Source organism: Phocoena sinus, chromosome 11 (assembly GCF_008692025.1).
Source record: "Phocoena sinus isolate mPhoSin1 chromosome 11, mPhoSin1.pri, whole genome shotgun sequence".
In the NCBI taxonomy this organism is placed as follows: Eukaryota; Metazoa; Chordata; class Mammalia; order Artiodactyla; family Phocoenidae; genus Phocoena; species Phocoena sinus.
The window spans coordinates 87,331,222-87,350,089 of record NC_045773.1 but is presented as its reverse complement, the minus strand read 5'-3'; the positions used below and the strand labels follow the sequence as shown (position 1 = coordinate 87,350,089).

Sequence of the window (18,868 nt, the reverse complement as noted above, 5' to 3'; positions counted from 1 at the left end):
TATTTTATACATACGTGTGAGTATGATGATTACATGTACCGGTAACATGTATGGATATTGTATGTATTCTGTATGTGAATTAATGTATATAATATCTGAGGCTCTGCGTGTTAGTGAACTGGTTTCTATTTACACAAGAAAATTTTTCTGGTTTCGCCGACCCTTACTTTATCCGAGAGGGTAAATGCTGTTCTCTTATCTCACATCCCAAGCTGAGTTCAGCATCTGGAGAAGCTTAAGGTCCCAGTGCATCAGATTATCGTGCTCAAACTGTTGTTTATTACAGTCCATTTTGTCCTGTCACTCCAGTGACAGAATGTCAGAGCTTTTCTTTCTGCTACCTTCAGCTCTCAGCATCTGCAGGGATCTGATGTGCTGTTTCTGCTTTACTCAGGGAGAAAAACTCAAATGCTCAAGATGAAGGCTACAAGCCACAAGACTGCAGGCACCGGTTAACCCCTTTGCTAAAATAAAGCTCAGGGTGGGTTTATGCCCTGCCGTTTCCCTCCCTGGATCACAAAAGCGCACTCCATTTTATGGATACCTGGTAGTTTCTTACATATTTCCATCACTCTTCTTTTGAGTAGCGAATAATCACAAGCAAATCATGGGTGATAACATTCATGATAGTATTGACAGGATAAGTCTAGAAATTCAGTGCGCGTTTCATCACTAAATGTTTCTACAACTATGTGGCCTGTAATCTGAGTGATTTAATTTGGATAAATGGGAATATTGTATCCTATAAAACTCAGTCTAGAATAGCTAAACATGCACAGGAATTTCCCATTGAATGTTTAGAATCTTCAACTTCTAGCCTTTAGTTTTCAATTAGAAACATGTGTACCTAATTACGTATTTTTAGTTTTACATAACTGTAATCATATATATCATTATACATGATTTGTCTTTCCAGGACGAATTTTTGTCCTGCCAAAAGATGCTTTCATTTCTAGGACAGAATGCAACTTCTCTTACTCAGATAAGAGAAAATCTGCCAGTAGTGAAAAACACCACACTGATTACAGGCGAGCAAATATTTGTATATTTCTACTCAAACTCTGCTTTGGCCCAGGCAGCACTCTTCTCTCACCTGAACTTCATCAGTCACCTGCCGACTCATCCCTCTGCATTCATTCTTGTTTCCCTCTCAAATCTGTTCATTCACCCAAGGGAAACTAGAATGCTCTTCTATACCAATAAATCTGATCATATCACTTCTCTGCTTAAAACTGTACAATGACTTTCCATTCTTACGGAAAGCCCTTCTGCGTGTGAGGCTGGATCTCTCCCCATGCTCCCCCGGCCCTCTCTGCTCCGAGCACACCTTGCCTTCTTCTTCTCCCTCAAGCAAACACCATTCCTTCTCCTGTGCTGTTTCTCTGCCTGAAATGCTCTTCCTGCCCTTCTTCACCGCATTAGCTCCTGGTCACCTTGCAGATCTCACCCCCAGAGCTTCCTCAGAGAACCTTCCCCAGACCTCTCTGACTAGGCCAGATCACCATCATGGTTACTAACAGGTGACACTCCTCTTAAACACACATCAGAGTTACCATTTTACATTTGTGTCGTTATTTGATCATGGTTCATCTCCCTCCCTAGATTGTTAAGTTCCGTAAGAACAGGGACCATACCTGGTTTTGCTCACCGTGGTATCACTAGAGCCCAGCCCAAAGCCTGGCATACAGTACCTGCTCAGTGGAGACTTTGTAGAATTGAACAAAGACAACCATATCTGTAGTATATTCTATTTTAAGAAAGTATATCCTCAGTCAGCCTGGTTTACAGTTTTCACAGATATCCACTAGTTGCTTGTTTGTTTTTTATTGAAGTATGGTTGATTTACAAGGTTGTGTTAATTTCTGCTGTACAGCAAAGTGATTCAACTATACATATACATACATTCTTTTTTATATTCTTTTCCATTATGGTTTATCACAGCATATTGAATGTAGTTCCCTGTGCTACACAGTAGGACCTTGTTATTTATCCATTCTATATATAATAGTTTGCATCTGGTAACCCCAAACTCCCAACCCATCCCTCCCTCCCTGCCTCGGCAACCACAAGTCTGTTCTTTACAGATCTCCACTCTTTTTTTTTTTTTACATCTTTATTGGAGTATAATTGCTTTACAATGGTGTGTTAGTTTCCGCTCCATAACAAAAGCGAATCAGCCATACATATACACATGTTCCCATATCTTTTCCCTCTTGCATCTCCCTCTCTCCCACCCTCCCTATCCCACCCCTCCAGGCGGTCACAAAGCACCGAGCTGATCTCCCTATGCTATGCGGCTGCTTCCCACTACCTATCTACCTTACGTTTGGTAGTGTATATATGTCTATGCCTCTCTCTCGCTTTGTCACAGCTTACCCTTCCCCCTCCCCATATCCTCAAGTCCTTTCTCTAGTAGGTCTGTGTCTTTATTCCTGTCTTACCCCTAGGTTCTTCATGACATTTTTTTTCTTAAATTCCATATATGTGTGTTAGCATACAGTATTTGTCTTTCTCTTTCTGACTTACTTCACTCTGTATGACAGACTCTAGGTCTATCCACCTCATTACAAATAGCTCAATTTCGTTTCTTTTTATGGCTGAGTAATATTCCATTGTATATATGTGCCACATCTTCCTTATCCATTCATCCGATGATGGACACTTACAGTGACACCTAATTCACATAATTATTACTCTGTTGAGATCTTTCTTCCTTTGTATATTTGTTTTGTAGTCTGCAGTGTAGACTAGCCTTTTAAAAATTTTAAATCTCTGCTCCAGGCACGGTTTGAAATGCGAAAAGTTCCCTCTGGTTTCACCCAGCATGGATTGGGTTTGAGGATATGTTTCCATAAGAGACAAGAAGGGGAGATTATTGACTTCCTAGCAACTCTTGAAAAAGATCGTTGCCATGAGGCTGATTATTTTCATATCCTGTATTTCCAGAACAAGAGATGTTTGGGGAAAAAAAAAAACCCACTGTGACACCAAATGTATAGGATTTGTTCTTGTGATTTTGGGTTACCTTTTGCTTTTGTCCATTTGTGACAGTTCTCTAAGGGAACACTTTGCTTATCTGGGCAGTATGTAGCATATTTGTGGTCTGTAAATATTTTTGTAGATCCACTTTAAACCACATAGACCTAGGCTTGAGAGTTTCAGTGAAAGATCAGTAAGAACCTTTGGCTTTGAAATGACATCTGAGCATCCTACCTTTTCATTTTCATTCCATCTTTTGGTTTCAAGGGAAAAAAAGATTTTTTATTCACTCTACTTTTTGGATACATATGTGTTTTTACTTAAACAGTGGCTAATTCAGTCAAGAAAATAGCTGTTAATTAGAAAATGCAAGTTTAGGAAAAATAGGAGTCGATTATAGTACAGGAAGCCTAGGGGTTATGGTGAAGGTAGGGTCAAAGGTGGACAGAGGACGTGACCTTTTGGTGTTACCAGCTTGATTTGCGTGTCACAAGTGCAGAGTAATTACCTTACCTTTCTCCTCTGAGTTAAGAGATTGTGGAAACCTTACATAAATGGGCCCATCCTCCTCCTGTACTTGACAAGGCTACATTTCTTTCTCCCCTCCAAAGATAATGTATAAGATTGACATTATCAGAAGAAAAATAATGTTGGTTGCTGTTTTTTTCTAAACAGTAGCAGATAAGCAAAGACCATTTTCTAAGTAACAGTGACTTCCTGCTTCATTAAAAGATTATTTATGTTCTGTGGAAAAACACTATTTAAATGGTAGTTTCAACAAGCAAGTTGTAGGAGATAAACTGTTAGCAATAACGAAGAGGTGCCCACTGAACTGAGAATATACTATTTGGAGATAAAGAACTTTGGGGTGGTTTTAATCACTTCCTGCATTTCAAGAGAATTTGTCCACCTAATATATTTATAAGAGTGATCTTAATTTCAGATTTATAATGTTTCCGAATATCTGTTTTTGAATGTACACATAAAAATTAAATTTAGAGGAAAGAGTCTCAGAAATCACTCTTCTGTAAAGCGGACTATAAACTCTGCTCCTCTGTTGCTTCCATTATGGGATTGGAGTAATTAAGCAGACATAATATAACACATAAAGGAATTTATTAGGCTTTTATTAAGGCTTGATCATTTGAGTTTCAGATTTTAAATCTCAAAGGGCTCATAATTGTCATTTTCTACTAAAAGCCGCATTTAGAAAGAAGTTAAACTGGGGTGGAAAAGAAAAGATGCGTTTGAATGGAAAGTACGAAGTGCCATTTTCATTAACTCAGCACTTGAATGTGAGCGCCTGTTGTGCCTAGCGTGAGGCTTTTAATCGGTAATAAGACACTGCTTCCCTGAATTAATTTATGCTGATATTTTCTTGAAACCGTGTTGCTTGCAGGAAGTAGACATTGGAGATGGAGATGTGCCTTGGTAGGAAGGGAGAGATTGGTTTTAGACTCCAAAAATGTGAGCGACTAATTTGCCAGACCAATTTCAAATCTTAGAAAGGTTTTCAATTTGATTATTGACTCAAGAAACACACTGGGACAGTTCCAGGACTCGGCAGGGTGAATTCAGGTTTGTAACACTGAACAGCCGTCTTCTGGCTAAACAGTGTGTCCTTGCAGTTTTAACCTTTGTTTCTAAAAATTCTGTCTAAAAAATATTAGTGAGTATGGTATCTTTGAGTCTTTAGGATCTTTTTTCTGCATATTAATTTGTTTGGTACTGAAATTCTCGCTGTGGATATTGTAAGGAACTGAACTTCACTGACCCCACAAAATTCATTGAAATTTTGCCTCTCTGATTATGAGCCTTAATTTACTGCTTTCTCCCAAAAGTCTAGAGAACATCCGAAAGCCTTTCCTAGTGGCATGGTTGTCAGGACAACAGATAGGATATATCTATCTCATCGTGTCCCCTTATGGATTCCTAAGTCCCCATAAAGCTGCATCTCTCTGGGGTCATGAAAGTAAACATCTCCCCAAGAGAGGCAACGTTTTAAAATGTAAGAGACCCTAGAACTGAAAACTTTGGTGGAAAAGGGATAAACGGGGCTCAGAACTGTGAGATTTATTCCACTGTTTTGCCTAGAACCAGCCCTGGCCCAAGATTTGAGTTGGATGAATTCCAGTTAATGGAGGTTTTGCTCTAATGTTGAAAATAAAAACAAAACTGCCGGGCTCAGACTGAGCATCACATTTGTAGTTTCCCTACCCCTTGTTTGCTTTCAAGGACCGAGAATAAGACTGTTGATGTCTCATTTACTGGTGTCACACCTAAACCCATCTATTATAATCCATCAGGGTGGACTCACTGCACACACACAGTGATATCAGGGTGTCTGTCTCACAACACACAGAATTTGGCCTTAAATTCATGCCTGACGTAGGGAGCACGCAAATGGCCCTTTTCACCTCTGCTCCACTCCTCATTCAGTCCTGCCTTATGAAAAAGTTACTTCTCTGGAGATGCCTGAAGCTGAGGTGGTGGTTTCTTGGCTCTGGTTCTGTCCACCTACTTCCTGGGGTTTGTGTAGTAATCCGTGCCACCTCTCAACATTGCAGGGGCCTCACATACATCCCTCGCTGCTTTTGGTTTTTTTCTTTAAACATCTTTATTGGAGTATAATTGCTTTACAATGGTGTGTTAGTTTCTACTTTATAAAAAAGTGAATCAGCTGTACAAATACATACATCCCCATATACCCTCCCTACCCTCCTTATGTCTCCCTCCCACCCTCCCTATCCCACCCCTCTAGGTGGTCACACAGCACCAATCTGATCTCCCAGTGCTATGTGGCTGCTTCCCACTAGCTAGCTATTTTACATTTGGTAGTATATTTAAGTCCATGCCACTCTCTCACTTTGTCCCAGCTTACCCTTCCCCCTCCCCAGGTCCTCAAGTTCATTCTCTACATCTGCTTCTTTATTCCTTTCTTCCTGTCCGGCCCCTAGGTTCTTCAGAACCGTTTTTTTTTTTTTTTTTTCCTTTTTTTAGATTCCATGTATATGTGTTAGCATACAGTATTTGTTTTCCTCAGTAAGTTTTTCTGACTTACTTCACTCTGTATGACAGACTCTAAGTCCATCCACCTCACTGCAAATAACTCGGTTTTGTTCTTTTTCATGGCTGAGTAATATTCCATTGTATATGTGCCGCATCTTCTTTATCCATTCGTCTGTCGATGGACACTTAGCTTGCTTCCATGTCCTGGCTATTGTAACTAGAGCTGCAGTGAACATTGTGGTACATGACTCTTTTTGAATTATGGTTTTCTCAGGGTATACGCCCAGTAGTGGGATTGCTGGGTCATATGGTAGTTCTATTTGTAGTTTTTTAAGGAACCTCCGTTCTCCATAGTGGCTGTATCAATTTACATTCCCACCAACAGTGCAAGAGGGTTCCCTTATCTCCACACCCTCTCCAGCATTTATTGTTTATAGATTTTTTGATGATGGCCATTCTGACTGGTGTGAGATGATATCTCACTGTAGTTTTGATTTGCATTTCTCTAATGATTAGTGATGTTGAGCATCCTTTCATGTGTTTGTTGGCAGTCTGTATATCTTCTTTGGAAAAATGTCTATTTAGGTCTTCTGCCCATTTTTGGATTGGGTTGTTTGTTTATTTGATGTGGAGCTGCATGAGCTGCCTGTATATTTTGGAGATTAGTCCTTTGTCATTTGCTTCGTTTGCAAATATTTTCTCCCATTCTGAGGGTTGTCTTTTCATCTTGTTTATGGTTTCCTTCGCTCTGCAAAAGCTTTTAAGTTTCATTAGCTCCCATTTGTTTATTTTTGTTTTTATTTCCATTGCTCTAGGAGGTGGGTCAAAAAGGATCTTGCTGTGATCTATGTCATAGAGTGTTCTGCCTATGTTTTCCTCTAAGAGTTTGATAGTGTCTGGCCTGACATTAAGATCTTTAATCCACTTTGAGTTTATTTTTGTGTGTGGTGTTAGGGAGTGTTCTAATTTCAGTCTTTTACACATAGCTGTCCAGTTTTCCCAGCACCACTTATTGAAGAGGCTGTCTTTTCTCCATTGTATATTCTTGCCTCCTTCATCAAAGATAAGGTGACCATAGGTGTGTGTGGTTTATCTCTGAGCTTTCTATCCTGTTCCATTGATCTATATTTCTGTTTTTGTGCCAGTACCATACTGTCTTGATTACTGTAGCTTTGTAGTAGAGTCTGAAGTCAGGGAGTCTGATTCCTTCAGCTCCGTTTTTCTTTCTCAAGATTGCTTTGGCTATTCGGGGTCTTTCGTGTTTCCATACAAATTGTGAAATTTTTTGTTCTAGTTCTGTGAAAAATGACATCTAATGGTGTTTTGACATGACTTTTTAACACTTGTTATATATATTGTGGCAGGGTGGAGGTATGTGATTTCTCAGGCCGGGGAGCAGGTGGGGAGGGGTACAGCGTGTGGGGCGGGCCTGCGACGGCAGAGGCCGGCGTGACGTTGCACCAGCGTGAGGCGCGCCGTGCGTTCTCCCGGGGAAGTTTTCCCTGGATTACGGGACCCTGGCAGTGGCGGGCTGCACAGGCTCCCGGGAGGGGAGGTGTGGATAGTGACCTGTGCTTGCACACAGGCTTCTTGGTGGCGGCAGCAGCAGCCTTAGCGTCTCATGCCCGTCTCTGGGGTCCTCACTTTTAGCGGCGGCTCACGCCCATCTCTGGAGCTCCTTTAAGCAGCGCTCTGAATCCCCTCTCCTCGCGCACCAGGAAACAAAGAGGCAAGAAAAAGTCTCTTGCCTCTTCAGGAGCTCCAGACTTTTCTCTGGACTCCCTCCCAGCTAGCCGTGGCGCACTAATCCCCTGCAGGCTGTGTTCACGCCGCCAACCGCAGTCCTCTCCGGGCGCCCTGACCGAAGCCCGAGCCTCAGCTCCCAGCCCCGCCCGCCCCGGCGTGGGAGCAGACAAGCCTCTCGGGCTGGTGAGTGCCGGTCGGCACCGATCCTCTGTGCGGGAATCTCTCCGCTTTGCCCTCCGCACCCCTGTGGCTGCGCTCTCCTCCACGGCTCCGAAGCTTCCCCAGTCCACCACCCGGAGTCTCCGCCCGCAAAGGGGACTTCCTAGTGTGTAGAAACCTTTCCTCCTTCACAGCTCCCTCCCACTGGTGCAGGTCCTGTCCCTATCCTTTTGTCTCTGTTTTTTCTTTTTTCTTTTGCCCTACCCAGGTACGTGGGGAGTTTCTTGCCTTTTGGGAGGTCTGAGGTCTTCTGCCAGCGTTCAGTAGGTGTTCTGTAGGAGTTGTTCCACGTGTAGATGTATTTCTGATGTATCTGTGGCGAGGAAGGTGATCTCTACGTATTACTCTTCCGCCCTCTTGAAGGTTTCCTCCGTCGCTGCTTTAAGCTGCATCCTGGCCTCTTAGTCTTCACAGTAACACAAAACAAACACCAATTTGTTTGGAGCCACAAAGAGAACCGTCTGTAGTTTGGGGATATATTCTTGATTTCAAGTTGCCACCTTTCCCTCTTTCCTTGCTTGTTTCTTTTCCACCCTATCCCCTCCCATTCTTCCTTAACGGTTCTCTAACCAAATAGCCAAAATCCTTATTCCATGGAGGCTCGTAAACCACAGACATTTGTTAGATGAATATCAGGAAAAGGTATATGGAGTTGAGTTCTTTAGCAAATCTGTTTTTTTGCGGTACGCGGGCCTCTCACTGTTGCGGCCTCTCCCGTTGCGGAGCACAGGCTCCGGACACGCAGGCTCAGCAGCCATGGCTCACGGGCCCAGCCGCTCCACAGCATGTGGGATCTTCCCGGACCGGGGCACGAACCCGTGTCCCCTGCATCGGCAGGTGGACTCTTACCACTGCGCCACCAAGGAAGCCCTCTAGCAAATCTTATCGTAAAGTTTGTGGTCTTAAAATGAGGCTATTGTTTTAATTACTTGGGCTTCCGGCTCCCAGTCCTGCCCCACTAGCTCTGTCTAAATTATAGTCCCAGAATGGTCTATCCCAGTACTTAGCATTTAGTGCCGGTCCAGGATAACGTTTTCACCAATCTGACTTAAGGAAAATAAGGACAATACAATACAGTAAATTTAAATTCACTATTTAAAAGATTCTTTTTAAAATCCCTTTCTATTATGAAATGATTGTGGTGATAAGTATTATATTTTCAAAAAACTATGTCCCTACTTGTAAAATAAAAAGTGGTTAACCTTATAAACAAACTGGGTTGGGTTTTTTTAATAGCTTTACCCCTCCCCCTCTGCAATTTTACTAGTGTCCCTGCTCTGTCTAATACTCTACGGCACCCACCATTATCTGCAAGTCCACGTGCTTCAGCACAACACAAAGGCCTAGACCAGCCCCTGTCTACTTCCATCGTTTCCCACCATTTCGTATTCTGAACTAAATTGGCTGGATGGCATTCATTCTTAACAGTACTAGCCAGGTAAAAATACATCAGTGATGGTATAATATAAACTGGGAAATTTATATTCCTAAACACAGAGTCAAAAAGTTCTCAGTGCCTGAGATTAGCTCAGAACGCCCTTTCCTCTTTCATGGCTTCTTTTCTGCTTGAACCAGCTTTCCCACTTTTTGTAAACTTTAACTTTTTTTTTGGTTCGGGTTTTGTTTTTGTTTTTTTTTAATTGCTGTTTTCCATAGTGGCTGCACCAATTTACATTCCCACCAGCAGTGCATGAGGGTTCCCTTTTCTCCACACCCTCGCCCGCATTTATTATTTGTAGACTTTTTGATGATGGCCATTCTGACTGGTGTGAGGTGATACGTCACTGTAGTTTTGATTTGCATTTCTCTAATGATTAGCTGTGTTGAAACCTGATTAACTTGTATTGATCCTTGAAACTTAACTACCAGCTTCACCCTCAGTGTGCCGGTCTCTGTGCCCTACACCTATGCTTGCTACTTTTATCAAGAGCATGAACACCTATTGGAAAGAATCTCTTTCTTACATCTGTTGCCATCACTAAGCTGGAAAGTTCCACGAGGAAAGGCTTCTTTCCTTTGTGACCTTTGCACAAACTCTGAAGACTTTCTGAACTGAAACAAATGGAACAGACAGCTAAGATGTGGTTAATCAGAATGGAAGCAAAACTTTTTCTTTCCTCCTTCCCCAAGTGTCTCTTCAGAGGAGCAAACTTCCTTCCTGACTAAAGCCCTGTTGCATAGCAAGTGACCGTAGCTTTGGTGGCAGCAAAGATAATTTCTCACATCCCCTCCCTTCCACTTTCTGTTTCATGAGAGGGAGGGCCGCCTTGTCTTTATGTAAATTACTGGACCCTTCTGAGAATTTCTGAGCAATCACTCCACTCCTGAAATCGGCTTCTTTTTTGCCCAGCTCTCCTAAAATTTGGTGCTCCAGTGTTTGTGTGGTGGTACAGTAAAATAATAGTACGATTGTTTAGGGTTCTGAGGTCAGACTGTAAAGAGCCGATAAATACTTGATTGTTAGTCGAAATATCACATTATTTCTATTGGCTCAAAACAGTCTACGATGATAAGTTATTAGCTTCCTTTTAACTTTTATATTTATAAACCCCTTTTCTTTATTTTGTTTTATGGAGAAGGAAGTATTGACACTCTGGTTTCATAACCATTAGAAGAGACTAGATTAGTAAATTATTGTTCTGACATATTGTTCTCATTATAAGAATATTTTTCGTTTTATTCCATCGAAATGTATTTCTTCAGAACTGACCACGTCCCCAGCATGTGGCACATACTGAGGGGAGGGGATGAAGAGAACACGGATCGCGGCCCCAGACAGGGAGGCTCGTAGGGGTCAGCGCTGTGCATTATATTAATAGAACAATTACAGAAGAGTGGGTGGGATGCTGTCAGGGTGATAATTGCAAAGAGTGAGGGCCTTAGCTACCTGAGGACAGGGTGACTGAAGAGAAGTTTCGCAGAGGAAGGGACGCCTGAGCTGAACTTAAAGGCTATTTCAATGCTTAGGGGGGCATTCTGGAAGCAGACTGCCCAGATTCATATCCTAGCTCTTCCATTTACTACCTGTGCGACCTTCAGAAAGTAAGTTAACCTGCCTGTGCTGGTAGTTTTCTCATAAGTAAATGGAGGGTAATTGTAGTATTTACTTCACAGAATTTTTGTAAGTATTACACACATTAAATGACACGTGTTACATGCACTAAGCACTTAGAACAGTGCCTAGTGCAGAAAGTGAAAATTTTAGACTACTATGAACTATTTGGGACATGGATTTTTTAAAATAGAGGAATAATCAAACAACTCCAGTGAAGGAGAAGCTACTAAATATATGGTACCACACTTTGTCTCATATGTTGCTCCTAAACATCTGTTTATTATCTGCATCAGTACTGGTCTATTATGAGGGTGGATATGAAAGTGGAAGATGGAAAACCCAGACTACTCGGTAACTATGAGTATATTCCTTAACCTCTGGGAGCCTTGCTTTACTTTCGGTGTCCTGGAGATAACAGAGTCATCCCCTGGTATCCTCGGGAGATTCCAGGACACACACACACACACACACACACACACACACACACACACACACACCCATACCAAAGGGTGCTCAAATTCTTTATGTAAAAGGGCATAGTATTTGCATATAATATACACACATCCTCCTGTATACTTGAGATCATCTCTAGATTACTTATAATACCTAATGCAGTGTAAATGCTATGCAAATAATTGTAAATACAGTGAAAATGCTATGTAAATAGTTGCCAGGCACGCAACAAATTCAAGTTTTGTTTTTTGGAACTTTCTGGAATTCTTTTTGCAAATATTTTTGGTCTGCGGTTGGTTGAATCCATAAATGCGGAACCCGCAGATACAGAAGGCCAACTGGATTTCAGATAGCTGTCATGAGAAACAAATGTGATAATGTAGGTGAGAGCCATGTGAAATAGAAAAGCAGCATTTGCCAAGCTGTGCATCTGATATGGGCTACTTTAAGCTTTTTGTTTATCCTCTGGTTCTTATAAATATGGGTTTGGTTTTAGTGGAGTTTTTGAGCCAGGTGAGAAAGAGTTTGAGTAGTGATGCTGTTAAATTTTAATTTTTGAGTTGCTTTTCCAAAGTATTTCTGCCACATGCACTGTCAGAGCTGACAGTTGACTGAATCACTTGTAATGAAAGTGCCACTAAAAGTAACCATGACTAATTCATATGAACCATGGAAGGGCTATTTAATAAATACCAGAAAATATTTAATTAGCTTAGAAACAAAGACAACAGCTAGTTTATAATAGATATGAGGACCTTACCTAAACAATGGCTACTCAACTCTGTCATTCTGCCTAGGTCACTAGAATTATTTAACAATCTTAGGCCTCATTGTGATCAAGAATATGTACTCTGCTCACAATTTTATGGTCTCTGTATTCTATTCTGTGACCTTTCTCTGACACAGTGAGAATGCCTCCTCTCAGATGACTGCTGCAAATCTTGTCAACTGATTAAGGGACCAAAATCCTGAGTATGTTTACATGGATGGCCAGTTAACGGCACCTTGTCTACACATTATTCTGTGACATTGAAGTAAATCAGGATTGTTACAGATTCCATTTGATTTAATTTAATAAACTGTATTTACCGTGAGGCTTTATGAGCCTTACTCAAGGAGACACAAGGACCTGCAAGCTGATGTCAGAATATATTGGGTTGGCCAAAAAGTTCTCCTGGGTTTTTGTAATTGCTTATGGAAAAGCCCAAAAGAACTTTTTGGCCAACCCAATATGTCTGAGTCTCTGAGGACTTCTTTCATTGCCTTCTGTAGATGTCTTCAGAAGCCCTTAAAACTGTTGTGTGTGACAGACGCTAGACATAGCCTAGAAGGTGCACTAGATTAGAAATGGCTCTGCAGAGCTGGCAGTGCATTATTGCTTGACAATAAGTCTGAGTCGTGGTGAGGCTCTAGCCAGGATGTGTTTGAGATGTATCCATCTGTAGCCACAGATTGCAGGTAGGAAGCATGCTGACTAGTGACTTGAGTACAAAAGCAGAAGATGAAATGAAGTCAGTCGGTGTATCCTTTGAGAAGCTAATAGACAACTGGGGCTTCCCTGGTGGCACAGTGGTTAAGGAGCCACCTGCCAATGCAGGCGACATGGGTTCGAGCCCTGGTCTGGGAAGATCCCACATGCCACAGAGCAACTGAGCCCGTGTGCCACAACTATTGAGCCTGAGCTCTAGAGCCCGTGAGCCACAACTACTGAGCTCTCATGCCACAGTTACTGAAGCCTGCGTGCCTAGAGCCAATGCTCCGCAACAAGAGAAGCCACCACAATGAGAAGCCTGTGCACCGCAATGAAGAGTAGCCCCCGATCGCTGCAACTAGACAAAGACCATGCACAGCAACAAAGACCCAACTCAGCCAAAAATAGAATAAATAAATAAATAAAATTTTAAAAAGAAAAATATAATAGACAAGTTGTCACACCAGTGAACTCAGCCTTCTACTCCTAGTGAAGAACCGAATTCCACGCAGGTAACATCCAGGTGCTTGAGCCGTTTCATCAGTGATGCTTATGAAGGGCATTTGAGATTAAAGCAATATGGGATCATGATCAGGGTACTAAAGTGTCAATCAGCCTGGAAGACAACTCATTTGAGCAGATGCTCTACAAGCAACACATGGAAGCTACAGAGAGATTAGTTTTGAGTCACTTTGGGGAAGAACCTTTAATGCTGACATAGCTACACATGAGGACATTTTTGTGTGTAATTTTATATTTCCTTGGACTTGAAGCTGTTGTCTTACAAATCAGAAAATAATACACCACAGTTGGGAAAAGTTGATAGGAGTAATTTCAAAATAAAATGCATACCATCTGTTTCTAAGGGCTAAAGGGAATATTCTGAAAGTCAATGTGATTTCAAAGAGCTATAAAAACAATTTCTAATGGGTTCATAGCCCAGGTAAATAGCAGGCTTTTAGCAGTTTTCTTTTAGGTAATATATTTACCCCCAAACCAAGAGCACTTCAGTATTTTTCATTATCTCTCCATTTTGGTTTATACTCACTCTCTCTCTCTCCCTCCCCCCCCCCCCACTCTTCCTTTTCTCAGAGGTTCCTTTCTCCCCTCTTCCTCTTTATAAATATCCTCCTCCTCCAAAACATAAATATGTAAGTGTATTCTTTCCTGCCTGAGACAGAAGCTGATTTAATATGGATGGACCTCTTGGGCTACAAGACAAAGTTCCAAGTCCATGAAGACTTGTGAGAAATTCATGTGAGAGGCAAGGAAGAAATTATTTATTTAGAGAAAGGAGACACCTACACAGGATAGTTTTTATCCCAATGAAAGTAATACGGGAAGAAACAAAATAAGATGGTCTACAAGTTGGACATTAAAAATATATAAGAGATTGGAATGTTTTACAAAGTGCACCCCATGACAGTAATATTGATGAACAGATATTGCAAATGTTGTGCACCTGTGTCCCCACTGAGACCCTGTATTGTTTTAAAAGTGTTATTTACCAACTAGCCTAATCCTTGGTGGATTTGTCAGTCTTCTGACAGGAGGAAGAAGAAAACACCCATGAAATTCTTGCTGAATGTAGACGAATTCATACCTACCAGTGAGAGAAGCAAAGTAATAGTGAAGACAGCTAATGATCTGTGGAACATACAAGTAGAGTTTAGTTTGTCCGATAAGATGCCTAAAGCATCCCCACTGAGATCATCACCAGGGCCATATTGTATAGTTACAGAAGATGGACTGGTTGACCAGGAAAACATTTAATATTGTGTAAGACTGGAGTTATAAGGGAAGATAACAGAAGTAGTTTCATTAGTCATCTTATTTCATACATATTATCTACTTAAGGACTTTTTTTTTAGGTTTTCTTTCTTCTTCATGAAGTTTGGAGCAAAAAATCATGACACTGTTTCTAAAATGTTTCTGTTGCATTGAATATGTTTCACTGCTTTCACATGGAAGGTAGGGAAAACTTCCTGCCTTTTACAGAGGCTGAGAAAGTACCATAACCTACCAAAACGGGTTACATTGCTTTTAGCCAACATAATTCAGCTGTTAAGAGACTTGTAAAGTAATGGTCGGTTGGCAACTCTGTCGTTCACTGTCAATATTCTCTTAAATGGCCATTTTCATTTGATGTATTTCTGGAAGCACAATTATTAGGTTTAAGAGTACAAATGTTACTTGGTTAAGGGGTTCTTGATAAATACTGCCAAATTGCTTTCTTGAAAAGCTGACCAATGTACATTCTCACCCCAGCCTAGTCTTCAGTTTCAAAGATTAAGTTGGGGGGGGGGACTGATGAATGATTCTTTTAATGTGCTGTTGTATTTATTTATCTTATATTGCATCCAGATTTTCTACATCTATACTCGAAAGTAAGAGTAGTATATAGCAGTGGGTCTTAATCTGGGGGAAGCCATGATTCATTTGAAAATCTCAGGAAAATCATGGGCCTTCCTCTCAGAAAAAACTTCCCAACAAAATGCAGAGTTTTCATACTTTAAGGGGACTGTGGAGAGCCTTCCCCTTAAAGTATTGTTGCTCCCATTATACTAAGTGCTTTGCATGGATTATTTTATTTAATCCTCACAATCTGGGGCATCACAAAGGAAAGCAACTCACTCAAAGTGGCATAACTATCACAGTTAACACTTGAACAACGTGGGTTCAGGCTGCCCAGTTCCACTTATATGTGGGGTTTTTTTTTCCAATAAATACATCCTACAGTAGTACACGATCCACAATTGGCTGAATCGGCAGACACGGAACCGCAGATACAGAGGAAAAACTGTAAAGTTATTCAAGGATTTTCAGCTGGTGGATCGGTGCCCCTAACTCCTGTTTTGCTCAAGGGACAACTGTAAATGGTAAAGCTGGGATTCAAACTCCAGAACCTGTCCTCTTATCCAGGATATTATACTATATTGAGGTTAACACACCTTGTCTTTCTTCTTTTTTCACGTTATTTTGTCAGGTTTTTCTAATAATAGTAATGCTGCCTTCCTAAAAATCTAATGGGGTTAATTTGCCATATTTTTTGTGTGCTCCGAGTCTATTTCTGTAGCATGAGGTTATCTGTTTCTTAAAAGTTTAAGAGTTGACTGCTAAGAAGCTTTCTGCCTAGAGTCTTTTAAGAGGAAATTGTTCAGTAACCCTTTTAATTGCTTGTATGTATATCAGTTTTTTTTAAATGTTCAGTCAATTTTTATAACACATTCCTACAATAACTATCTATGTTACTGATTTTCTTTTTCACCTTTTTAAGCATAGAGTTGTATGTGATATTCTCTTAATTATTACCATGCCCTTTTCATTCCTCATTGTTTTCTTTTTTTCCCTTGATTGCTTTGGCTAACGTGTTGTCTGTTTCAGTATTGATTTGTTGTTGTGTTTCATTTTGTTTTTGCGAGCTCCTCCCCCCACACACAAACAAAACTATGCTTGAATGATTAATTGTTCCTATTTTTATATTTTCTATTTCTGATTTTAATTGTATTCCTTTATTCTGCATTTCTTAGGGCGTGGTTGTTGTTGGGCTTGTTTTTCAAGTTGCTAAACTTCACGTTTGTTCCTTGTTCTGTTCTTCCATGTCCACTGTGTAGTGTTCTGATCTTTCTTATTTTTAAGTTGATTTATTTGGAGTTTCTCTTTTCTCCTTGATCTAGTGACTGTTGAGCAAAGTGTTTTTTATTTTCATATGTATTTTCATAAGTTAATTATTATTACATTTTTAAAAATTTATTTATTTATTCTTGGCCGTGTTGGGTCTTCATTGCTGCACGCGGGCTTCTCATTGCGGTGGCTTCTCGTTGCGGAGCATGGGCTCTAGGCGCGTGGGCTTCAGTAGTTGTGGCTCACGGGCTTAGCTGCTCCGTGGCATGTGGGATCTTCCCGGACCAGGGCTCAGACCTGTGTCCCCTGCATCGGCAGGCGGATTCTTAACCACTGCGCCACCTGGGAAGGCCTAATTATTATTAAGTTTTTAGATAATAGAATCCTAAGTTCATTCCTTCAAAAAGTTTGACTATTACAGAGAGAAATGAACATGTTGACACTCATATGAGAAGAGAAACTTGAATTTACATTTTAAAGTCTATTCAGTTCAACAGATATTTCTTGATTGCCCACTGTGTGCCAAGAGCTATGCTAGGTAGTGGGAACATGCCAGTGAAAAGATAGAAATAGCCTCCTTTCTCATGAAAGTTTTATTCTGGTAGAGAATGAAGACAAGTGCACAATTACAGGAAATACCGGAGAATTAACTGAAAAACTAAGAAGACAATTGGGTATGAGCCCAGCTACAAGATCCCATCAAAACTAAAATTAACAGAAAAGGACGGTTCAAATAAAAGTAATGGAAAAAGATCCCATTCACAGTAGAAACCAAGCAAATACACGTACCAACAAATAAATCTAATAAGAAGTGTACAAAATCTTTATGATAAAAACTGATATTTTTTGAAGAATATGGAAGACATATTTAAATTATAAAACATAACACAGGGCTTCCCTGGTGGCGCAGTGGTTAAGAGTCCGCCTGCCGGTGCAGGGGACACGGGTTCGTGCCCCGGTCCGGGAGGATCCCACATGCCGCGGAGCGGCTGGGCCCGTGAGCCATGGCCACTGAGCCTGTGCGTCCGGAGCCTGTGCTCCGCAACGGGAGAGGCCACAACAGTGAGAGGCCCGCGTACCGCAAAAAAAAAAACATAACACATTCCTGCATAGGCACTTCAATATAATGCTAATGTCAGATGTCCCCATATTATGCTATAAAGTCACTATAATCTTAATCAAAAGCCCAACAGGGTTTTTTGATAAATTTTGCTACAAAAGAGTAAACACTTCTATATAATAAGTGATAAAATTAAAAGATAAGTAACAAACCAGGGGAAAATATTTTTAATAATTATAATTCAGTAATTGTAATTCAACAGAAAAATGGGCAAATGCATTCAATAGAGGTATGGGAGATGTTCTATCTCATTGGCAAGCAGGGAAATGAAAATTACACCAAAAATTTTGTTCACCTTTTATTCTGCAAAGTTTTTTGTGTTTAGTTGATAGTATACCATGTTGTTAGGTATAGGAAAGAAAGCCCCGTATCCTAAATGGGAAAGTATACATTGATAAAGCCATTTTGGAGGGCAATTTCATTTTATATATGAAAATCATAGGGACTTCCCTGGTGGTGCAGTGGTTAAGAATCCACCTGCCAATGCAGGGGACACAGGTTCCAGCCCTGGTCCGGGAAGATCCCACATGCCGTGGAGCAACTAAACCCATGTGCCACGGCTACTAAGCCTGTGCTCTAGAGCCTGCGAGGCACAACTACTGAGCCCGCGTGCCTAGAGCCTGTGCTCTGCAACAAGAGAAGCCACCGCAGTGAGAAGCCCACGCACTGCAGCGAAGGGTAGCCCCGCTCGCCTCAACTAGAGAAAGCCCACGTGCAGCAACAAAGACCCAATGCAGCCATAATTTAATTAATTAATTAAAAAAAAGAAAATCATAACTGTAAATATTCTTCCTTCGACCTAGTGATTCCACTTCTAGAGAAATGTTCACGCACGTGTCCAGAGAGGCATGATTGCTGTTGGTCATAGACAAAAATTGAAAACAAGCCAAATGTCTTTTAATAGGGAAGTAGTTAAATAAATTATGACATTTTCATTACATGGCCTCCTGTGTACTAATTTGAAAGATAAAGTAGGGCTTTATGTGGTAACTTTCTCCTGAGCGCAGTGGGGAACAATCATAGGGTTTTAAATGGAGGCATGAGATGACCAGACTTGAGTTTTTAAAATATCTCTCTAGGTGGATTATGGGAAATGGATTAGAGAGACAGAAAATAGAGGCAAGAATCCCATTACCAGGCTGTTAATCCAGTCGAGTATTGATGGTGGCCCCATAGTATGGCAGAGCTGAAA

The 18,868-nt window shown here is 41.0% G+C and overlaps 1 protein-coding gene across 3 annotated transcripts in view; it reads left to right on the top strand.

Moving 5' to 3' along the window:
- CDKAL1 (CDK5 regulatory subunit associated protein 1 like 1) overlaps positions 1-18,868 on the top strand; it is a 659,509-nt gene that overhangs the window by 583,154 nt on the left and 57,487 nt on the right. The gene's annotated exons all lie outside the window — the stretch shown is intronic.